The sequence below is a fragment of the Primulina tabacum genome, chromosome 4, assembly GCF_025594145.1.
Source record: "Primulina tabacum isolate GXHZ01 chromosome 4, ASM2559414v2, whole genome shotgun sequence".
NCBI lineage: Eukaryota > Viridiplantae > Streptophyta > Magnoliopsida > Lamiales > Gesneriaceae > Primulina > Primulina tabacum.
Genome location: NC_134553.1, coordinates 45,385,899 through 45,405,836, shown reverse-complemented (window position 1 = coordinate 45,405,836; position 19,938 = coordinate 45,385,899).

The following is a 19,938-nucleotide window of genomic DNA, read 5'->3' as shown; positions in this document are numbered from 1 at the left end:
CACATAAACATGCACGCTGTTAATAATACTATTAACGGCGTGCCTTTATTGCGCGCTGCGAAAATTGTTTAGGTTATTAACAGCTCACATATAACTGCACGCTGTCGTTTATATAATTTATAACAGCACAACATAAATGCATGATGCGGATATTACTATCTGCAGCGTGCTTTTAATGCATGCCTTTATTTCTTTTAAGTACAACAATATTAACAGCGCACATATGGGTGCACGCCGTTAAAAGTAATATTCGCAGCGTGCTTTTAATGCACGTTGTTTTTGATGTGCTGCGAAAAATCATTTTTCTTGTAGTGGCATCCCCTTGCAAATGTATGACTCGATAAAATAATACAAACATACATGTATTTATATATGTCTGGGAACTCTCAACAATGACCCAACTACTGGGCAACGCTACCTGAGGTGTCAAACCCTCCTGGATAACCTATTATGGCATAAAAAAAACCACAACATAAAAAGAAAAGAAGGGAAGTACGACGAACAAGTAAAATTATGACAAGTATAACTGACATGAAATAAAATCAAGTAAAATGCAATGCAATGCATGTCGGTAATAACAAAATAACGGATTCCAAATGAAATGCATCAACAACAAGAACAGTGGCCACTCGTGCCAGGAATAATGCAGCGAAATATCAATCCGCCGCTCATCCATGCACGTAGCATCGAGTGTCCGGTAACGAGCCGGTCAATCCTCATGCAGTCATCAGGAATGTTATGAATGTCTTTTATCTGTTGTTAATTTTCTAGAAATATGCTTCCACTAGTGTTTGAGGAAGAACACACTATTGCTTGGACCGAGTATTGAACTCGATATTAGATCGGTGACTATGAATCTGATGCTACGAACAAATATATATGCAACAAGACAAACGAATTTACATTGTTCGGCAGCGTGCTAATATGCATGTCGTGAATAATAATATTGACGGCATGCGATTAATGTACGTCGTTGATGTCTAGACATGATTTGTTTTTAAAAAAAATGATTTACTTTTAACATCGCACATAAACATGCACGCTGTTAATAATACTATTAACGGCGTGCCTTTATTGCGCGCTGTGAAAATTGCTTAGGTTATTAACGGCTCACATATAACTGCACGCTGTCATTTATATAATTTATTAACAGCACAACATAAATGCATGATGCGGATATTACTATCTGCAGCGTGCTTTTAATGCATGCCGTTATTTCTGTCAAGTGCAACAATATTAACAGCGCACATATGGGTGCACGCCGTTAAAAGTAATATTCGCAGCGTGCTTTTAATGCACGTTGTTGATGACGTGCTGCGAAAAATCATTTTTCTTGTAGTGGCATCCCCTTGCAAATGTATGACTCGATAAAATAATACACACATATATGTACTTATATATGTCTGGGAACTCTCAACAATGACCCAACTACTGGGCAACGCTACCTGACGTGTCAAACTCTCCTGGATAACCTATTATGGCATAAAAAAAACCACAACATAAAAAGAAAAGAAGGGAAGTACGACGAACAAGTAAAATTATGACAAGTATAACTGACATGAAATAAAATCAAGTAAAATGCAATGCAATGCATGTCGGTAATAACAAAATAACGGATTCCAAATGAAATGCATCAACAACAAGAACAGTGGCCACTCGTGCCAGGAATGCAGCAGCGAAATATCAATCCGCCGCTCATCCATGCACGTAGCATCGAGTGTCCGGTAGCGAGCCGGTCAATCCTCATGCAGTCATCAGGAATGTTATGAATGTGTTTTATCTATTGTTAAGTTTCTGGAAATATGCTTCGACTAGTGTTTGAGGAAGAACACACTATTGCTTGGACCGAGTATTGAACTCGATATTAGATCGGTGACTATGAATCTGATGCTACGAACAAATATATATGCAACAAGACAAACTAATTTACGTGGTTTGCCAGCATGCTAATATGCATGCCGTGAATAATAATATTGACGGCATGCGATTAATGTACGCCGTTAATGTCTAGACATGATTTTTTTTAAAAAAAATTATTTACTTTTAACAGCGCACATAAACATGCTTGCTGTTAATAATACAATTACCGGCATGCCTTTATTGCGCGCTGCGAAAATTGCATAGGTTATTAACAGCTCACATATAACTGAACGTTGTCATTTATATAATTTATTAACAGCACAACATAAATGCAAGCTGCGGATATTACTATCTGCAGCGTGCTTTTAATGCATGCCGTTAATTCTGTCAAGTGCAACAATATTAACAGCGCACATATGGGTGCACGCCGTTAAAAGTAATATTCGCAGCGTGCTTTTAATGCACGTTGTTGATGACGTGCTGCGAAAAATCATTTTTCTTGTAGTGGCATCCCCTTGCAAATGTATGACTCGATAAAATAATACACACATTTATGTACTTATATATGTCTGGGAACTCTCAACAATGACCCAACTACTGGGCAACGCTACCTGACGTGTCAAACCCTCCTGGATAACCTATTATGGCATAAAAAAAAAAAAACCACAACATAAAAAGAAAAGAAGGGCAGCACGACGAACAAGTAAAATTATGACAAGTACAACTGACATGAAATAAAATCAAGTAAAATGCAATGCAATGCATGTCGTTAACAACAAAATAACGGATTCCAAATGAAAGGCATCAGCAACAAGAACAGTGGCCACTCGTGCCATGAATACAGCAACAAAATATCAAGCTGTCGCTCATCCATGCAGCAACGAAATATCAAGCCGCCGCTCATCCATGCACGTAGCATCGAGTGTCCGGTAGCGAGCCGGTCAATCCTCATGCAGTCATCAGGAATGTTATGAATGTGTTTATTTGTTGTTAAGTTTCTGGAAATATGCTTCGACTAGTGTTTGAGGAAGAACACACTATTGCTTGGACCGAGTATTGAACTCGATATTAGATCGGTGACTATGAATCTGATGCTACGAACAAATATATATGCAACAAGACAAACGAATTTACGTGGTTCGACAGCGTGCTAATATGCAAGACAGTGAATAATAAAATTGACGGCATGCGATTAATGTACGCAGTTCATGTCTAGACATGATTTTTTTAAAAAAAATGATTTACTTTTAACAGCTCACATAGACATGCACGCCGTTAATAATACTATTAACGGCGTGCCTTTATTGCGCGCTGCGAAAATTGCATAGGTTATTAACAGCTCACATATAACTGCACGCTGTCATTTATATAATTTATTAACAGCACAACATAAATGCATGCTGCGGATATTACTATCTGCAGCGTGCTTTTAATGCATGCCGTTATATCTGTCAAGTGCAACAATATTAACAGCGTACATATGGGTGCACGCCGTTAAAAGTAATATTCGCAGCGTGCTTTTAATACACGTTGTTGATGACGTGCTGTGAAAAATCATTTTTCTTGTAGTGGCATCACCTTGCAAATGTATGACTCGATAAAATAATACACATATATGTACTTATATATGTCTGGGAACTTTCCACAATGACCCAACTACTAGGCAATGCTACTTGACGTGTCAAACCCTCCTGGATAACCTATTATGGCATAAAAAAAACAACAACATGGAAAGAAAAGAAGGGCAGTACGACGAACAAGTAAAATTATGACAAGAATAACTGACATGAAATAAAAGGTAACAACAAAATAACGGATTCCAAATGAAATGCATCAACAACAAGAACAGTGGTCACTCGTGCCAAGAATGCAGCAACGAAATATCAAGTCGCCGCTCATCCAATGAGCAAGGAAATATCAAGCCACCGCTCATCCTTGCACGTAGCATCGAGTGTCCGGTATCGAGCCGGTCAATCCTCATGCAGTCATCAGGAATGTTATGAATGTGTTTTATTTGTTGTTAAGTTTCTGGAAATATTCTTCGACTAGTGTTGGAGGAAGATAACACTATTGCTTGGACCGAGTATTGAACTCGATATTAGATCGGTGACTATGAATCTGATGCTACGAACAAATATATATGCAACAATACAAACGAATTTACGTGGTTTGACAGCGTGCTAATATGCATGCCGTGAATAATAATATTGACGGCATGCGATTAATGTACGCCGTTAATGTCTAGACATGATTTTTTTCAAAAATAATTATTTACTTTTAACAGCGCACATAAACATGCACGCTGTTTATAATACTATTAACGACGTGCCTTTATTGCGCGCTGCAAAAATTGCATAAGTTATTAACAGCTCACGTATAACTGCACATTATCATTTATATAATTTATTAACAGCGCAACATAAATGCATGCTGCGGATATTACTATCTGCAACGTGCTTTTAATGCATACCGTTATTTCTGTCAAGTGCAACAATATTAACAGCGCACATATGGTTGCACGCCGTTAAAAGTAATATTCGCAGCGTGCTTTTAATGCATGTTGTTGATGACGTGCTGCGAAAAATCATTTTTCTTGTAGTGGCATCCCCTTGCAAATGTATGACTCGATAAAATAATACACATATATGTACTTATATATGTCTGGAAACTCTCAACAATGACCCAACTACTGGGCAACGCTACCTGACGTGTCAAACCCTCCTGGATAACCTATTATGGCATAAAAAAAACCACAACATAAAAAGAAAAGAATGGTAGTACGACGAACAAGTAAAATTATGACAAGTATAACTGACATGAAAAAAATCAAGTAAAATGCAATGCAATACATATCGGTAACAGCAAAATAACGGATTCCAAATGAAATGCATCAGCAACAAGAACAGTGGCCACTCGTGCCAGGAATGCAGCAACGAAAAATCAAGCCGCCGCTCATCCATGCAGCAACGAAATATCAAGCCGCCGCTCATCCATGCACGTAGCATCGAGTGTCTGGTAGCGAGCCGGTCGATCCTCTAGCAATCATCAGAAATGTTATGAATGTGTTTTATCTGTTGTTAAGTTTTTGGAAATATGTTTCGACTAGTGTTTGTGGAAGAACACACTATTGCTTGGACCGAGTATTGAACTCGATGTTAGATCGGTGACTATGAATCTGATGCTACGAAAAAATATATATGCAACAAGACAAACGAATTTACGTGGCTCGGTCAAAGACCTACATCCATGGGAGAATAACGAAGCTTGTTTTATCGATGTCACCACAATGGTTTTACAGAGATTTTATCCAAGAAAAAGTTCCCTTCAATACAGCGTTTTGCTCTCCTTTTATAATTCTCTGCTCTAGTTCCTCCAAAAACATGGATTCTTCCCCATGTTGTGCTTATCTAGATTTGCTCCCCCGAATATCATTTTGTCCAGCTGTTGTGTTTATCTGCACAAGTTGCCAGCAAGGAGTCCTTCTTGCAGAAGAGTTCTTGTGATTCCCTATCAGTTATTGAGTCCAACTGAGATAGGTTTCTTGTCCTTCTGTATTTAGTTTGAGTGGTCCAACTCTTTGTGAGACATACTCCAACAAGGAGTGTGCTAATCTTATCACTCTCTCCATCGATGAGATGTTAAGAGTGACATAATCCTATCACTCACTCCATCGATGACTCAACATCTCAATAGATCAATAATGATGGCAATCAACGGAGTCATGGCTCGAAATGCTATGCATGAATAGTTAATAAACTAGTCGAAAAATATCCCAAATATTCCTTTCAAAATAAAAATATTTTTATTTTCTTATTTTCAAATGATAAAAATATGGATCATTTATCAACCTAAGCATATCAACTCAAAAATATCGTGAATGCAATCACATTATTCACATAAGCATATAAGGCATCACAACTCATTACGAAATACTTAACGTCATTCAACGTCATTATAGACGTCATAATGAAACAGTTTATGCGTACCTCAACTGATATAAAGTTACCACTTAAAAATCCTAAGGATTTTCTCGAATAATCCGATCATGTGGCAAATAATTCATTTCTTATCAACCTCTATTTATTTTTCTAATATTCACCAATTTAGCCTAAAATTCCAAAAATCCATAATTTATGCTTTAAAATTCTAAAACTCGACGCAAACTCAAATGTATGGATTTATTTAACTTAATAAACCAAAATATCTCAATAATATACAAATTGAAATTTCGAAATTCAATCGTACCGAATCTGAAATTTTCGATATTTGTTAGGAATTTCCAAAAGTATCATTTTTTTATGTCTAGTGCTATAAACACATTCCAATCATAATTTACCATTTCATAAATTAAAAATACCCAAATACTTAAATCTGAAATTTTCGAATTTAATTTAAGTAAATTCTGAAAATCTGATAGATAACTCTAATCGGCTCAATTCTTGTACATATAATCAAAAATATAACAAATATCAATATTGGTGTCAAATTTAACCAAAAAATACAGAAACCTTGAATAATTTATGGAATCGTGATTTATACCTCAATATATATACCAAAATGAAGCTTATGACACAGGGACAAAACCCCTTAATCAATTTCCGAATTCCGGCCACATACGACGGCAATTTGATGATGAAAGCGATGGCGGTTTGTCGAAAAGTGTCAAAAACCCCTTCAATATCGAATACTAAAACATAGCTTTTTTCGCGGGCTTTCCGAATATGTATTTACTTTAATTTTTTGACAAACGACTGGCGGAGATACGACCAGTCAAAGGCGACAAAATTGGTTGAATTGTATAGATGGTGGTTACGGGAGAGAGAATGTGCTTCTGATCTTTTCTTCCTTCTTTATGTTATTTTATCTTATTTACTTAATTAATTAAAATAAACTGGCTGGGCTCTTACAAAAAATCTCTGCAAAGTGACTGAATTTCTTATGACGAAATTCCAGCTTGTTCCTTTGAATTTTGGAGCATAAATATGTAAGTGGTATTTATGTTTTAACTCGAGATATATGTTTTAAATTGACTAGCATATATATATTATATGTTGTTAAGATATGATTTTTTAGGCTTGTTATTTTGCGATTGTATGATGGTCAAAGAACGTTGGATGTCTCCCAACCTGTCTCGAGGGTATTTGGATCCTCTGTTGTGACTGAAAACACAACACATGGTGCTATGCAATTTTTACACGAGATAATCAATTGATCATCTAATGGACCTCAAATAGTGGCAGATAAATTTCAAAAATTGTCGAACGTAACGAGATGATCAGCTAATCATCTCATGTAAAAAGAGCACAGCACAGGTTCAGCCACAGCAGAGGATCCAAATCCGTCTCGAGGTGTGACAGGTGTAATTACTAGCCTCACTACCAGGCTATCACAGTGTTGTGGGGATTTGAAAGTTTGGACAAGAAATGGTTTTATTAGTTGGGGGAAAAAAATAAAGACTCTTCGTAATGAACCGAATGGTTCGATGCGGGCTTACAATGTCAGAGATAATTACTTGAGGGTTCAGCAGTTGGAAAAAAAATGTAAAAGCTCACTGAACAATAAGAAATATATTAGAAGCAGGGATCCATATTTAATTGGTTGAATCATGGGGATCGTAACACTAAATTTTTTCATTCATATGCTACTAAACATCACTAGACCAATTTCATTTAAATATTATTCTTCTTTAATGGTGACTGGTTTTGATTAACAAAGCTTTGCAGATATTACGATGGAATATTTTGTTAATTTTTTTCATCTTCCCATCCTTCTCGGGAGGTTGTTGAGGATATTACGATGGGATATTTTGTTATTTTTTTCATCTTCCAATCCTTCTCGACAGGTTATTGAGGAAGCTGTTGATTTTGTTGACATGTGGTGTATAGGCACATGAATGGCTCTCTTTCTGCCCCTTTTTACAGTGGATGAAATATGTAGGGCAGTTTTTATATACACTCGTCTAAAGCCCCAGGGCCGGATGGTTTTACAACCTTCTTCTGTCAGAAACTATGGCTAGTGATTAGAAATGATATTACTTCAACAACTATATCTATTCTTAATGGTCAAAGTGATATCTCCGAGTGGAACACAATGTTTATTACTCTAATTCCAAACGTTATGCAGTTGTTGTCCCCGAAAGACTTTCGACCTATAGGTCTATGCAACACTTGCTATAAAATTTTGTTGTGTGCTATAACTAAGAAATTTTGACCGGTTCAAGCACATCTTGTTGACACTTATTAGAGTGCATTTATTCTTGGTAGATTGATTTTGGACAATGTTATTGTGGGATTTGATATGCATTGTGAAGGATCGTTTGCTGAGCATCTTTCAGATGCTTCAAACAAAATATTCTCCAATGAGCTGCAATAGCTCGTGTTCTAAGAATATTAATACCGATGAATTAAATCGAGTTTGGTTAAAAACCAAGCGGAAGAAACTAGAAGTAATCCTTCGTGAAGAAAACTGTTATATTAGAAAACGTTTTAACTTATGTAAACTGAAAAACCGAAAAAGGGTAGATTAATTTTTGCATTCATCAGTTCAGTTATGGTGACAACTGAACTGACGGATACTCTAACTGATCCAAACAATTTGAAAATAATAGTTAATCAGTTAAATACACAAGATATGTTTATGGATGTTCGGAGACTTCAACTGCTCCTACGTCACCCCTTCTACCGCCTCGGGTAGGATCCACTAGAAGACTTTGATTTATACAAACACTTGTACAAACCCACTCAGCTAGGACTTACACTACTGCCTAAACTGAACTCCTAGCTACGACTGAAGGCAGCACCTTTCAGCCAACACTTCTTTAACGTCTATGTGTCAAAGACTACATACACAAGTTTAACGTCTTTTTGCAAGAATGTATTTGAGTGGTTGAGAGTGTTTGTGTGTGAGAAATGAACAAGGATGTTCTCACACACTGAGGAAAATAAGCTTTTAATCTAAGATGATATAACTGTGAAGAGTTCCCTCTGGGCTTATTGCTTCTGAAAGCAGATGTGCAATGAGCGTGCCCTTTCTTTTCTCTCGTATATGCTTAAAAGCTTCTTTTTGCTCACTCTTCTTGAAGGATCGTTTGCTCAACATCTTTGGGATATTTCAAACTAAATATTCTCCAATGAGCTGCAATAGCTCGTGTTCTAAGAATATTAACACCGATGAATTAAATCGAGTTTGGTTTTATAACCAAGCGGAAGAAACTCGAAGTAATCCTTCGTGAAGAGTACTGATATATTTAGAAAACATTTTAACTTGTGTAAACTGAGTAACTGAAATAAGACAGATTAGTTTTTGCATTCTTTGGTTCAGTTACGGTGACAACTGAACAGACGAATACTCCAACTGATCAAAACAGTTTGAAAACAATAGTTAATCAGTTAAATACACAAGCTATGTTTATGGATGTTCGGAGACTTAAACTGCTCCTACGTCACCTCTTCTATCTCCACGGATAGGATCCGCTAGAAGACTTTGATTTATAAAATTACTTGTACAAACCCACTCAGCTAGGACTTACACTACTGCCTAAACTGAACTCCTAGCTACGACTGAAGGCAGTACTTTCCAACCAACACTTCTTTAACGTCTATGTGTCAAAGACTACATACACAAGTTTAACGTCTTTGTGCAAGACTGTATTTGAGTGGATGAGAGTGTTTGTGTGTAAGAACTGAACAAGGATGTTCTCACACACTGAGGGAAATACGCTTCTAATCTAAGCTGATATATCTGTAAAGAGTTCCCTCGACTGGCTGAATGCTTCTCTCTTTAAGCTGATATGATTTTGAAGCGTGCCCTTTCTTTTCTCTCTTGTGTTGTCTGTTCTTTGAGTCTTCACTGATCTTCTCTTTATATAGGCGGTAAAACTGATCGTACAGTGAGACTCATTTATTGTATCCGTTGCATCTTGAATTCGTTTCTTGGACTTTGTGTCTCGACTTTTCGACTGCCCTTCTGAAACGTTTTGTCTTTAATGCACTGATGCAACGTCCATTATTGTCCTTTGACTGGATAATGGCTTTGTACCTTCACGTACAGCTGTATTCCACTTGAGAGAGTGTCTTCATCCACAATTGAAGGATTCTAACTGATGCTTCGAACTGGTCAGTTGAACTGATCTTTCAGTTGGGCTGGTGGAATAGTTGACTCGTCAGTTGAACTAATCTCACACTAGTTCAGTTGGACTGATCTGTTGGGTTTCTTCATCAGTTGAACACTCTTTCGGCTGGCCAGGCTTCTGAGGTTTTCCTGCTGAATTACCTATCAACTGGACAATCAGCTGGACTGCTCAATTGACGTAATCAGTTAGACTGATTCATTTTGTGCCATCAATTGTGTCTTCAGTTTTGCGATGTAAACATCTCGTAAGTGATCCTAGATGCTGCACACTAAGGTAGATTATTAGTAACATAATTAACAGGTTTTGTTATCACCAAAATCAAGATTGCGAACTTGAAAAGCTTCAACATTTCTTTTTGTTGTATATCTTTTTTTTTTTTGAGTCTTCACTGATCCTCTCTTTATATAGGTGGGAAAACTGAATGTACAGTGAGACTCATTTATTGTATCTGTTGCATCTTGAATTCATTTCTTGGACTTTGTGTCTCGACTTTTCGACTGCCCTTCTGAAACGTTTTGTCTTTAATGCTCTTATGCAACGTCCATTATTGTCTTTTGACTGGACAATGGCTTTGTACCTTCACGTACAGCTGAATTCCACTAAAAGAGTTTGTCTTCATCCATAACTGAAAGATTCTGACTGATGCTTTGAACTTTTCAGCTGAACTGATCTTCAGCTGGGCTGGTGAAATCAGTTGACTCGTCAGTTGAACTGATTTCACTCTTGTTCAATTGAACTGATCGGCTGGGTTTCTTCATCAGTTGAACACTCCTTCGGCTGGCCAGGCTTCTGAGGTTCTCCTGTTGAACCATCTATCAACTGGACAATCAGCTGGACTGCTCAATTGATGTAACAGTTAGATTGATTCAGTTTGTGCGATCAATTAGGTTTTCAGCTTGCGACGTAAACAGCTCGTGAGTGATCCTTGCTGCTGCACACTAAGGTAGATTATTAGTAACATAATTAACAAGTTTTGTTATCATCAAAATCAAGATTGCGAACTTGAAAAATTCCAACAATCTCCCCATTTTTTATGATTACAAAAACTTGAGCAGTTAAGCGTAATATATTCAGTTCAAAGGTTAGTACATTCAAACATCGTTAAAAGCTCCCCCTTTATAACTGAATTTAAAGAAGTTTGAAAACAAACAAGAACTCCCTCTCCAAAACTGAATTGAAAACCTTTTAAGAGAGATGATCAGAATTAAGAAAATACTTTTCAGTTGATGAAAATGAAAGAATTTTTCTCAACAACTGAATTTTAAAACTGATTGACAATAATTTCAGTATTAGAGAAAAACGAAAAACTCCCCCTCAGAAACAGAATAAAACTCGTATCTGAAATATATTTATATAATCATTCATTCAGATATTATAATCATTCAAGCAATGTACACAAGAGATCTGGAAATATCCATCAGTCGCAACGAAACACAGCTGAACAATTTTTTGTTTATTTAAATAAATTTCCTTGTATTTACATCTGAGTACATACATCAGTTGAACAAGAAAAATTTGTACAACATTAGCATTTTTTAAACAACCTCAGATATCAGTTAGTTTATGCAACAGAACTGGATATACCATCAACTGGTTGCTTCACTGCTTGAAATGCTGCATCGGTTGTGAGTTCAATTTGCTAGAGAAACGAGTTAAAGTGCTTGAACTTGACATCTTCGCAGACTAACTGGTCGAGCAGACTCTGACTAGGCTCAACTGGAATACAGCTGATGATATAATCAACCAACGTCCCAGCATAGATGAATTTAGTCTGAAGAACAGCTGACTTGGTAGGCTTGCAACTGAAAACTTGTTCAACAGGAAATTTAGCTGTGCATCTTTGCAGATGATTCTCAGTCCCCTGCAGGCTGATTAAAACCTCGAAGTAAAGAATCTAGAGAAGTGGCTACAACGTTAGTTGTAGAACCAATCCTCTCAACTCTTTACTAAAGAGCGACATATAAATATGTTCAAATAGTTTTGAAAGTAGTATGAAATACTTTTAAATAGCTTTTAACACTATTTTAAAGTAAAAATTTTAAAAAACAGTTTTTTTCAAATGTTTTTCTTAGAACAACCCGCTCTGATACCAATTGAAGGATCGTTTGCTGAGCATCTTTCGGATGCTTCAAACAAAATATTCTCCAATGAGCTGCAATAGCTCGTGTTCTAATAATATTAACACCGATGAATTAAATCGAGTTTGGTTAAAAACCAAGCGGAAGAAACTTGAAGTAATCCTTCTTGAAGAAAACTGTTATATATTAGAAAACGTTTTAACTTAAGTAAACTGAATAACCGAAAAAGGGTAGATTAGTTTTTGCATTCATCAGTTCAGTTATGATGACAACTGAACTGACGGATACTCTAACTGATCCAAACAGTTTGAAAATAATAGTTAATCAGTTAAATACACAAGATATGTTTATGGATGTCGGAGACTTCAACTGCTCCTACGTCTCCCATTCTACCGCCTCGGGTAGGATCCACTAGAAGACTTGATTTATACACACACTTGTACAAACTCACTCAGCTAGGACTTACATTACTGCCTAAACTGAACTCCTAGCTACGACTCAAGGCTGCACCTTCCAGCCAACACTTCTTTAACGTTTATGTGCCAAAGACTATATACACAAGTTTAACGTCTTTGTGCAAGACTGTATTTGAGTGGTTGAGAGTGTTTGTGTGTGAGAACTGAACAAGGATGTTCTCACACACTGAGGGAAATAAGCTTCTAATCTAAGCTAATATAACTGTGAAGAGTTTCCTCTGGGCTGATTGCTTCTGAAAGCTGATGTGCAATGAGCGTGCCCTTTTTTTCTCTTGTATATGCTTAAAAGCTTCTTTTTTCTCACTCTTCTTCTTGTTGTATATCTCTTTTTTTTTCGAGTCTTCACTGATCTTCTCTTTATATAGGCGGAAAAACTGAACGAACAGTGAGACTCATTTAATGTATCTGTTGCATCTTGAATTCGTTTCTTGGACTTTGTGTCTCGACTTTTCTACTGCCCTTCTAAAACTTTTTGTCTTTAATGCTCTGATGCAACGTCCATTATTGTCCTTTGACTGGACAATGTCTTTGTACATTAACGTACAGCTGGATTCCTGATCGAGCAAAACTTGCACTGTGGAATCCTTAATAAAAATATGATTTTGTATGCTCGAAAATTAATCGCAAGTGCACGATGTCAAGTAATAGTATAATGTACGCAAGTACGATCCACTAGAGACTGTATTTTGTAATTATTATTTTCAGTTATCAAATCTTTAGCAACGAAATTTGAATGGTTGTTTATGACTACTAAAATTAGATAAAACTCAAAGTTAAAACTCAAGAATTAAATAATGAGATATAGAATCTAGACCAATTTATTAAATTTCAATGAGGAATGAATTTTTTGGGAATTTCAGTTCACCTATCCCTCGTTAATTAATTAATTCGTTCGATAATGATTTATGCTTCTGACAGGATTTCCTATTCAATTGAGCACGCCTTCTCAAGCTATGTCAAACTAATTCTACTCAGTGAAGTAATTAAATGTCTTTAATTATTTATCAAGAGCGAATCGCATATCGATCTATGAAATCCCCTAGTTTTCGACGCTTAGGACTATAACTATCGACATGTATCCAATTTAATATTTCTATGTAAATTGTAGATCCACGGACTATACTACTCGATCCTATCACAAGCTATTCTCTCGAACTCACTCACAATATGAGACTATTATTAAAGTTAGCTATGCTTTAATAATCGTAATAAAAACAGTTGTATACTCAAGAACAAATCAACAATTGAAATACGAATTAACTAAATCGGTTTCGGAGTAGGATCCCCTTAAATCCCAAGAAATATTTTAGTTAGCTACTTGAATTCATAGTAAAAGTAAACGAAACAATGTTTAAACGATAAATAATAAATAAGAAATACTAGACAAGACGAGATCTCGAAGAACTGTGCCTGAAAATCTTCGAATCTTCAACCCAAGCACTTGCTCCAAGCTTTTTCTCTCCTCCTTAGACTCCTTGGCTGCTGAATGATCCAATTTTTCGTGCCTCCTACCCTTCCATATCCTTCCCCATTCAGAAATAAGGGAAGAAATCGGCCAAGAATCTTTCCAAAATTCCAAACGCGCCCGGGCGGACATAAGTTTTCGCCCGAGTGGATGAATTTCGCAAATCTTGTTTCAAGTTTTTAATCGACGCGCCCGGGCAGACATAAGTTTCCACCCGGGCTGATGGCTTTCGCAAAAAATCTTTTAATCACACCTTGCAGGCGCCCGGGCGGATGTAAATGTGCGCCCGGGCGCCTAGCTTTCGAAATTTTCTCATTATTTTCAGTTCAGTTACGAATTACCTGTATTTTCAACCAAGAGCCTTATGAGCAACAAGAAAACATAAATTATGCCAAAATAACACAAAACGCATGCAATCTAAATGATATATGCAACACAATGAGCTATCACACAATATGAAAAACACGTAAAATCCACCTATATCAACCCCCCAATACTAACCTTTTGCTCGCCCTCGAGAAAAACAGGTGACACAACAAAACGGGACATGACACAAAGTAGCTCGACAGTGAATTCATAGTCATCAATTAGCCTCAGCGAAACTCAACATATTTTCTTGTCGATCAATGCAAAAGCACAACTCTTCGCACTTCCCTTGGTCTAGACATTGTTTCAAATAAAACCTCAATGTGTATGTGTGTGTCGTTAGTCCTAGCATCATAAATGACAGAGGGATCCATTCTCAGCCAATGTCAGAGAATTAAATCAGCCTGTTAGTGTAAATCTTACTCTCATCTATTCCTCTGCACTCAGTAATCACCAGCAGCTTCTCTTTTTTTGCTTTTTTTTCTTTCATTTTTTTTTCCTGAATTGTAATACAGTAATAAAAGGATTGTGTTAGAACCTTTCATTTCAGATTCAAATCCATGTGTTTTACATTTTTAGCCACGAATAGGATTTCATTCCTTTATTCAGCTCACCAACACCTTACATCTCCAACTTTAGCCAAGAATAGGATTTCATTCCTTTATTCGACTCCCCCTCACCTTACATCTCCATCGTTCTCTTTTTTTAACGCTGCTGATATCGATTCAAGAGAATATAGTAAAGCTCAATTCACACCTTCAAACCTCTTCGTTCCCCACTTTGGTTTTAAATTTTCACCATCTTATTATGCATGCTTCTAGTTCTAACATTCGTGCAAAGAGAATTCAATGTTTTAAATAATACTTCATGTCTTCACCACAGTATGTGCTAAAGAAATGCGAGTACATGACAGACAGGGCATGTCTCATCACCTCTTAATCATCCTTGGATAACAAGTACTGCTTCGAACACTGTCGGCTGACACACACACCAATGCAAAACGACTAAAACTAAATGCCAACAAATAAAACCAACAAAGCACAAAAAAATATGAACACACAAAACAACATCCATCCACCCTCCAAAACTAAAGTCGAGCAGTGTCACCAATGCAACAGACGATAAACAAAAAGACAGATAGTGCAAAACAAAATGGATGCAATCTAACCTAAGCTTGCGACAGAAACAGAAATAAAAAAAATGATTTAAACGAAATGCAAGAAATAAAAGAAGGAACAGAAGTGACTCCCCTCTCAATGATCATCCTCTTCCTACTCCTTCGGGGGAATGACGCCAGCTTCCGGCTCTGGTGCATCGGCATAGTGAAATTGAAACGGCGGCGGGAAAGCTGGCATAGGTGGTGGCATAAGGGCCGGGTCAATACCACTGTGGCTTAGGGACAGACGCAGCATGGCATCAGTAGCGCTCTGATATGTCTGACTCACATCCTGCCACTGTAACTGATGGTCAGCGAATGCAGCAAATTCGTCCATCCGGTCCTGAAGAAGACGACGTCGAGGCCGCGGGGCCGGTGGTAGGGGCTGTTGTGGCAGTGGATCGAAAGTCAAGCCGTCCCATATAGGGCCAAACTGAGGAAAGGCCTTCCGCCGTAACCCGGTCTTCTGTAGCCAGCTAGCATCGTCAAGGGCCTTGGTCGGGGGCAACCATTCATCATCATCTTGAAAAATGACCTCAGCGCCCGCACACAGCTCGGTGATAATGTGGGGAAAGAATAATGCCACATTCGGGTTGTGGATACTCAGCTTGATCTGTGAATGAATAATTTTCCCCACATTGATTGGCATATGGGTTATCAGTGCGTAAAGCAACAGCCCCCTCTCCCTCTGTACTTCTCTAGTGTGCCCGACTGGCATCAATCGTGTGGCTAAAAATGCATACCACATCGCAGCCACGACTAACAAATATTTCTCGGCGAAACAAGTGTACGATCCAGGTGTCTTCCACGGAGACCCCAGATAGCATATTCTGCTTATCATCAAGTCTAAGTCGGGGTCTGCAGCCCATGCCATATACACCAAATCATCCACAGCCGGTGTCTCACTCACCCTATTAATCTCCACAGAACTAAAATCCACCAACTTCCCTCTCACAATTGCTTTTTGATCGCTCTTCTCAGCCGCATTGGCGTAAAACTCCCGCACTACTGGCGCCACCGCGGCTTGCAGTTGGCTACAAAATTTTCCTCATCCTCTATTTTCAATTTGATTTATAATGAAAATGTTTTGCACAAGCTGGAAACCACGCTCTCGAATCAGAGCTCGGTCTATTTTTTCATGTTCATAACGTTCTTTAGCCGAATTATTCACAAACAACTGGGAATTACGAGATGATGATGAAGAAGCATCGTGACTTACCCGAGCTTTCTTAGGCAGCATTGTTGATGATTTGTGAAGAACAAGAAGCCCGGAGTGGAAGATGGGTTGTCGGAGGAATGCCTCGCCGGAAATTCTGCAGTGGTGGCTGGAGAGTACAGTGGTGGCCGAAAAAATCACTTCTTGATGCTTGGTGAAGGTGGTGACACTTAATTTTACCTGAAATTGGAACAAGACAAGTGATATGAGCGAGATTGAGAGAGGAGGGGCGAAAATCGAAAGGGGGGAGGCTAGGTTTCAAATGGGGGAAGAGAAAAAAAAGTATGTAGTTTTAAAAAATTTCGCGACCCTTATGTCCGCCCGGGCGAATGACTTGCGGCTTTTTTAAAAAAAATTTGAAAAGGGGCGCGCCTGGGAGGATGTAAATTTTCGCCCGGGCGGAAGCTCTACGGCTTTTTAAATATTTTTTGTAAAATTTGCGCGCCCGGGCGGATCTAGTGCGCAACCCCAAATTTTTTTTTAACTTAATAAATAAACTAAAGCAGTAAAATCGAATTAAGTAGGGAAGAGAGGTAGTTCTCAATTTATAGTCGAGAGCTGGACTGTCGGTCAGTTTCAGTTTAGATTGTCCTGGAACCAGGTGATTCCAAGTTGTGGCTCAATTGTGCTACCCATGTAGTGCTTCAGTCGCTGGGCATTGACCATAAATGTCCCATCATTTCCATATTGCAATTCTACAGCTCCCGATGGGTAAACTTTAGAAATCACGAATGGACCAGACCATCGCGACTTCAATTTTCCGGGAAACAGTCGAAACCGGGAGTTGTAGAGTAGGACATTTTTGCCTTCTTTGAATTCCCTTTAGATGATTCGCCTGTCATGCGCCCTTTTTGTCTTTTCCTTGTATGACAGTGCGAGATCATATGCCAGATTCTGGAATTCCTCCAACTGATCCAATTGAAGCAGACGTCGTTCACCTGCATCAGTAAAGTTAAAGTTTAGTGCTTTTGTTGCCCAATATGCCCGATGCTCTAACTCCACAGGTAGATGACATGCTTTACAAAACAATAACCTATATGGTGTAGTTCCTATAGGTGTTTTGAAAGTAGTCCTATATGCCCAAAGAACATCATCTAACCTCACTGACCAGTCTTTCCGACTGACGCCTACCACTTTTTCCAAAATCCTCTTGATCTCTCGGTTCGACACTTCTACTTGACCACTCGTCTGGGGTGATAGGGGGTAGAAATCCTATGTGTGACACCGTATTTGCTCAAAAGTTTTTCAAAGAGTTTGTTGCAAAAATGGGTGCCACCGTCACTAATGATTGCTCGTGGTGTCCCAAACCTGTTAAAGATATTTTTCTTTAGAAATTTTAGGACCACTTGAGCATCATTAGTGGCATATGCTTCTGCTTCTACCCACTTAAACACATAGTTGACCGCCACCAAAATATACTTTTTTGTGAATGATCTGGGAAACGGTCCCATGAAGTCTATCCCCCACACATCAAAAACCTCACACTCAAGAATATTATTTAATGGCATTTCATGACGGTTAGAGATGTTATATGTCCGTTGGCATTTATCATAGGATAGCACATAAGAACGAGCATCTTTAAAGAGGGTTGGCCAATAAAAGCCACATTCAAGTACCTTAGATGTCGTCCTTGTTGGTAAAAAATGACCACCTACCTCACGGTCATGGCAATGGTTGAGAATTTGACCAAACTCTTCCTCTGCAACACATCTTTTTATCATAGAATCTGCACATATTTTGAACAAGAAGGGTTCCTCCCAAAAATAATATTTCACGTCCGAAAAGAATTTCTTTCTTTGGTGAAATGTTAAATTTGGGGGGGGGGGGGGGGGGGGGGGGGTGAGCCTGTAACAAGAAAATTGGCAAAGTTTGCAAACCAGGGACAATTTTTCACCGCTAGCAGCTATTCATCCGGAAACCAATCATCTATCTCATCGTTTTCACAATTTTTACTAACATGCTCTAGCTTAGAAAGATGATCAGCTACCACATTTTCTACACATTTTTTATCTTTTATTTCAAGGTCAAACTCTTGGAGAAGTAATATCCACCTAAGCAATTGCAGTTTGGCATCTTTCTTAGCAAGCAGATATTTAAGGGCAGAGTGGTCAGTAAACACAAATACTTTTGACAAAATAAGGTATGAATCGAACTTGTCAAGTGCAAATACTACTGCAAGTAATTCTTTTTCAGTGGTGGCATAATTTAATTGTGCTTCATCTAGAGTCTTACTTGCATAGTATATAGTGTGAAATACTTTGTTCCGTCTTTGGCCAAGGACAGCACCAACCGCAGTATCACTGGCATCGCACATGACCTCGAAGGGTAGATCCCAATCTGGTGCCACCAAGACAGGAGCTGTCACCAAGAGCTCCTTTAAATCCTCGTATGCCTGCAGACAGTAAGAGTTAAAATCAAACGGCACATCTTTCATAAGTAAAGAAGATAGAGGTTTGGCAATATTTGAAAAATCTTTAATAAAACGTCGATAAAAATCGGCGTGACCTAGAAAACTTCTAACTCCCTTTATGGATGTCGGACGTGGTAAGTTCTTGATAACTTTGACTTTTGCCTTATTCACCTCTATTCCATGCTCTGATATTTTGTGCCCCAATACTATGCCTTCTTGTACCATAAAATGACATTTTTCCCAATTCAGCACTAAATTTGTCTCCTCTCATCTCATCAACACCACCTTCAAATTATGCAAACAGTCATCAAAAGAAGAGCCAAATATCGAGAAGTCATCCATAATATCTGAAGGAAAGTTTCTATCATGTCATGAAATATAGCGGTCATGCATCGCTGAAAAGTTGCATGGGCATTACACAAACCAAAGGGTATCCGTCTAAAAGCAAAAGTTCCATAAGGACAAGTGAAAATGGTTTTCTCTTGGTCTTCGGGCGCAATCATGATTTGGTTATACCCATCCAAAAAACAATAAAACTCATGACCCGCTAACCTCTCAAGCATTTGATCAATGAAGGGCAGTCGAAAGTTATATTTACGGGTAGCATCATTTAATTTCCTATAATCAATGCACACACCATCACGTAACTGTCCTAGTGGGTATTAATTCATTTTGTTCATTTGTAATAACAGTAATCCCACCCTTTTTCGGCACACATTGAACAGGACTTACCCATGCACTATCAGATATAGGATAGATAATACGTGCATCAAGGAGTTT